This window comes from Bos indicus x Bos taurus, chromosome 1 (assembly GCF_003369695.1).
Source record: "Bos indicus x Bos taurus breed Angus x Brahman F1 hybrid chromosome 1, Bos_hybrid_MaternalHap_v2.0, whole genome shotgun sequence".
In the NCBI taxonomy this organism is placed as follows: Eukaryota; Metazoa; Chordata; class Mammalia; order Artiodactyla; family Bovidae; genus Bos; species Bos indicus x Bos taurus.
The window spans coordinates 9,104,734-9,110,327 of NC_040076.1; the positions used below are offsets into that span (position 1 = coordinate 9,104,734).

The window sequence follows — 5,594 nt, forward strand, 5'->3', positions numbered from 1 at the left end:
TTTATGTCCTGGTTATCTGGTCTGCCATTATAGGGTATTGGGCACATAAACTATTTTATCTCAAAGGTTCCTATGGTCCTAAATTCTCTTAATTCTGTTATGATCCTTCTCTTATGAAGATCAGTCTTCAAGAAGGAAAATCTTTTCTAAATCCCTGTAGGGGACACAGGGGCAGGTTGGCTATTGTTTTTAATGTCCTGAGTTCCTTCCTCTTCATTGCCTCATGCATTTGCTGATGTCAGGCCTTTGACTGTCAAACATAAACTGCAACTGCCACAGATTTTCCAAATGTTAACATGTTAGGCAAATGCATCCTTTGTGGGAGCAGCAACTGCTGTGGGAAGGGAAATCTTGGAAGCACATTCCAGTTGCAGCCTGATTTAATTGAGGTAGTAAACATCATGGGAACGATGGTTGACATTGGCCAGGCTCCACCATAAGGCGGTGCAGAGTCGCAGGAGGACTAAAGGGGAAGTGCAGAAAATAAGGCAAAACATATGAAGCAGTGAGAGGAGGAGAAGGGAGAGAGAACGCCAAGAAATCCAGACACATAAACAAATGAGTAATGCTTTTCATTGGTTGTTCAAATATGTGTGTGTGCGTGTGTGTGTGTGTGTGTGTTAAAAGTTCGGAGAGCAATTTATGCAACAAAATATTCACAAATTATTCGCTTTGAGAGAAGAAATTTTCATACTATTTTAAGATGCTTGTTCTCAATACTCTTTTAAAAAGGATTAATTAACACAATTTACAAATTACAAACACATTTACACAATTGAATCACAACATTTTAACCAAGCCAATCTCTTGCCTTTTCTTAGTATATGTGAATTTGTGTACCCCATTCAAGAGTTTCCTTTGATCTCAAAGCTGCAATAAACTGATCAAGATGCTGAAAAGGCTTACAGTTTTTTTCACTCAAGCTTAAAGTTTGCTTTCTCCCTCCTCCAACAATAGCATCTTTGATACGTTAATTTTTTTTTAAGATTATGAGTTAAGTTGTTTTTTTCTCTCTACTTTTAAAAATACCAATATTTATTAACACTCTTTATACATTCCTACAACCACTGTCACCAAAACTCTATTTTTCCCTTTGCTTCAATACTTCAGTATCTAGCAGTTCAACACCCTTGAAATCTCATATCTTATTCCAACTATCCACATATTATGAATCAATAACGGTTCATACAAAGAGTTTGATAGTTGTTCTGTGCTATCTATTCAAACTTCTTCAATTTCTCGTGTTGGCTCTTTCCTGTGTTTCTAAATATATAACTGCTTCAGCTAACAGATGGCAAATGGAAGCACCAATGGGCACAGAAATCAATCTGAGGCTGTTAAGCAGGAAATGTCCCTGAGGCAAGCAGCACAAGGAAAAAAAGGGAAGCTTAGATATTTTCAAAGGGAATAAAGGACTGACTGTCCTTCTTTGTAGATTGGGGAGCCATTTAATAAATTGGCCAAATAAAGTTGACCAACTGAGAATGAATTCATTTTATTGCCTGAATCATGTTAATAAATCACATTGAATGTGATACTAGGCTTTTGGTTGCCCAATATGGTAAAAACTAAGTAATAGACTCTCATCTTGAATGCTAAGAAACAGTTTCATTGACATGAGCACCAATGCATGGCTCTAATTTTATGGATTTCTGGGAGTGGCTGTATTAAAGCCTTCCAGATTCTCAGTTTTTTAATGTTTTAGGGATGATATTTGCTCAGTCTGTGGAGTCTTTGCAACTGTTAAAGAAAAGGTAGTAAGATAATCCTGAAATATGACCACTGCTGATCTTTCTTTCCTCACTAGTCATTCATCCCAGATGACTCTCTTTTTCATATATGACTCTTTTTGATATATGTTTGAAATAAACAGTCCATGGCAAAATATTTGAAATAATTTCAAGTGTCCTTCAGGCTGGACGTGATGCCTGGTGAAGGAGAAAATTATGCTGCGTTCTTTTATCAGCCAAGAATCCAACTCAATCTTTTGAAGCGTATTTAAATTTTAACTGTGATGTACATTTCACATTACAAAAATTAATTCCTAAATTATGTCTTCACAATATAAAACTGAAGGAATAAAAATAAAACTATACTAAGAACAGCAGATAAGCAGTGCTAAAGTTCTATATATGACATCAATTTTGACTTGCTCTTTGCTGTAATTCCTTTTTTCTTTCTTCTAAATACTACTTGAGTTTTGTAAAAATTTAGATTGCATCCTCTAGAACTACAAAGAGATTTTGATAAAAAATGCATTAACTTATAGAATGTTACAAACAAGGATAGTTCACCATGGTTGGTTATGTGGTACAGTGGGAATCCCTGGGCTCCGTGTTGGAATCCTGGCACAAACAGGTCAATAAGAGAGGTAGATTTTTATTTTTTATGTAGTAGCCCAATAATTCAAATGATACGAATTTACAAAAGTGCTCTGAACATAACATAGGGTTAAGGTATCTAATTAGGAGTTAGGGAAGAACTTTATTATTAGATAGAGGTTCAAGAAAGTCAAAAGTATGACATGAGGCCAGCCATGAGAGGGGAGGGCATGAGAACGTGCCAGCAGAGAGATCAGCATGAACAAAAGCCTCAAGTCAACAAGAGCTTCACTTAGTTCAAAAGTTAGAGCTCTTTCAACAGCGGTGAAGCACAAGGGCAGAATTAAGAAGTAAGCAGAGGGCTGTTGATTGTATTATTAGCCAGAGGGATTTTTGTATTGAAAAAGATTGAAGAGTTTTAACATAGGAGTATGTGTTGGCTATCTATTTCTATCTAATATGCAACCCCCAAAATTTAGAGGCTCAAACAATATGTATCACCCCCACAATTTCTATAGTTTTCAGAGTCCAGGCAGAGTTTACCCAGGACCTTCGGTTCACGGTCTCTCATGAGGCTGTAATCAAAGTGCTGGCTGGGAATACAAACCTTTTGAGGCTCAACCGGGGAAAGATCCATTTCCAAGCTCACTTATGTGATTGTTGGCAGAATTCAGTTTCATGTAGACTGTTGAACTGAAGGCCTCAGTTCCTTACTGGCAGTTGGCTGAAGGCCACCCTTGCTTCCTGTTCCCATGGGCCTCTCCATAAGGCAATTCACAGCATGGCAGCTTGCTTCGTTAGATGGTGTAATTGAGAAGAGCTCGAGAGAGAAAAAACAAGATAGAAGTCATAGCCTTCTGTAACCTAAGCTCAGAAGTGACATCCTATTACTCTTACTATAGTCTATTCATTAGGTGCCAATATGTCCACCCAACTCTCAGGGGACGGAATGGCACAATTGCATGGATATTAAGAGTTGGAGGTCATCATGGGTTATCTTACTTAGCAGGCTGCCTACTGCAAAATATCATTTTATAATTTAGAGAGATTACTAGTTCAGTGTGAGGAATGAGCCATAGGCATCAAAAGGGGAATCAGGCAGACTATTTAAGAATAAGCCTACAGTATTTTCAGATGTCTTAGATGTGCAGAGTTAGTGCAAGAGAGGATTCAAGAGCTCCTGGCTTTGGGAAATGACTTAATGATGGTGTCATACTTGGGAGGGAGAAGACAAACTTCAAGTCTAGATAGAAGTTAATTGGAAATTTATGAAAAATCAAAATATATGTTTCAGAAATGTTCACTGAACACAATATATTGGATAGTTTATCATGTACTCAATTGTTTTTCAATTTGAATTTATCTAGAAGACCAAAAATATTGCAAACAGTTAAAAATATATGTGGCTTTGTTTGAAATTAAACTTTTATTCTATGTGGCACCCCAGGGGAGAATTAAAAACAATAAATATAACTTACAGCAAAACAGGTTTTAGATTAGTATAACAGTCTTCTAATAACTTAATAGAAGTCTATAAAAATGTAATAAAGTGCCCCATAAAATAATGAATTTCACATCTTTAGAGGTGTTAAAAGAGCATTTAGAAAACCATTGGCAATTCTATGTACAATTAAAGCTGAATTAACTTATTTTAAAAGATTCCCAAACATTCTGTTCAATAATTCCATAACATATTGTGCAGAATTACATAAAGTTATTGTATAAATAGAATGTCTTTTATTTTGCTTAAGTAATATCACATTCATGAATTCTTTACACATGGACCTGTCAGAGGCTATGCTCAGCCATAGATTTTGATTGTAAATGCAGCAGTAGAACAATAAAGCACTTTCAGTCTAACTTCCTTTATGCTTTATCTCACGTGCCGGTGAAGTGCATTGTTATGAGTCGCACAGAATATGTACACATGCATCTCACAGAGCTCCATAGTCACTGAGAGGACTACTATCCAAAAGTTCTACTATTGAGCCAATACATTTCAGGCCAGTGATCCTTTCCACATCAAGTTCACTTCTAAAATATTACTGAGGAATGGTAAGGCCATTTCCCATTATGTCACAGGTATAAAGGTCCAAAATGTCTGCACTTCTGCAATTTGAGAAGGTGAGAAATTTGACACGAGGAATGCAATGTATTAGCGCCATATCTAGATGCTCATACATCCTCATCTCCTAAATGTGGAAAAAAAAATAGGAATATGTGGCAGCTACAACATATTTCTTGTCCCTTCTTTCTTTCCTTCCTTTTAAACAATTTCAATTCATTTTGTCTTATTTCTTTTATTGTGCCTTTGGTTGAATCATATCATGTGCACTTTGATATTGACATATAACAAAATATCCTTGATTGTGATCACTTTGACTTTATTTTTTAAGGCATAGTGGACATGTTTATAATGTCTTCTAGCTCATGAAAATGTCTTCTCTATTTATATATTATTTTCATTTCTCTCAATAATTTTTTATATTGTAAGTATCTGTAGAGGAGTTTTTTTCCTACATCTTTGATTTATTCATAGGTTTCTGATTCCTTTTGATACTACTATAAATAGATAAATAGTATTATACACATAACCAACATTCCAAAAGACTCCTGGTACAAATTTGCAGGAATTAAACCATCAAGGTAACCACAATTGTGACTTCTAACATCACAGATTGGCTTTATTTTTATTTTTTGAAATTCTATATAAATGAGATCATAAAGTATGGTATACAAGCTTATTTTTCACAGTCAAGTTTATAAACCTACTCACCTTTATTGTAGCCATGAGAATAGTCTTCAATTTTGGAGGGAAGTTTTATTAATGTAACTCTCACATTTAGATCTTCACTTCATCCTGGAATCTTCATTCCATCTGGAGTTAATTTTTATATATGACATGAGATGTGAGAAAAAGTTGAATTCAGTTTTCTTTTATTTGGATTTTCAACTGACCTAGCATCATCTACTAAAAGCGTGAAGTTTCACTTTTTTTCCATCAGATCAGATCAGATCAGTAGCTCAGTTGTGTCCGATTCTTTGCGACCCCATGAATCGCAGCTCGCCAGGCCTCCCTGTCCATCACCAACTCCCAGAGTTCACTCAGACTCACGTCCATGGAGTCAGTGATGCCATCTAGCCATCTCATCCTCTGTTGTTCCCTTCTCCTCCTGCCCCCAATCCCTCCCAGCATCAGAGTCTTTTCCAATGAGTCAACTCTTCGCATGAGGTGGCCAAAGTACTGGAGTTTCAGCTTTAGCATCATTCCTT

At 36.1% G+C, this 5,594-nt stretch overlaps 1 long non-coding RNA gene across 1 annotated transcript; it reads right to left on the reverse strand.

The window, feature by feature from the left end:
• Positions 1-706: 706 nt before the first annotated feature.
• On the reverse strand, positions 707-5,367 carry LOC113893228. The gene is made up of 2 exons (XR_003511261.1): positions 5,098-5,367; positions 707-3,141 (listed from the first exon to the last, which is right to left on the reverse strand). It is a non-coding gene; the product is annotated as an uncharacterized LOC113893228 (long non-coding RNA).
• Between the last annotated feature and the right edge of the window lie 227 nt (positions 5,368-5,594).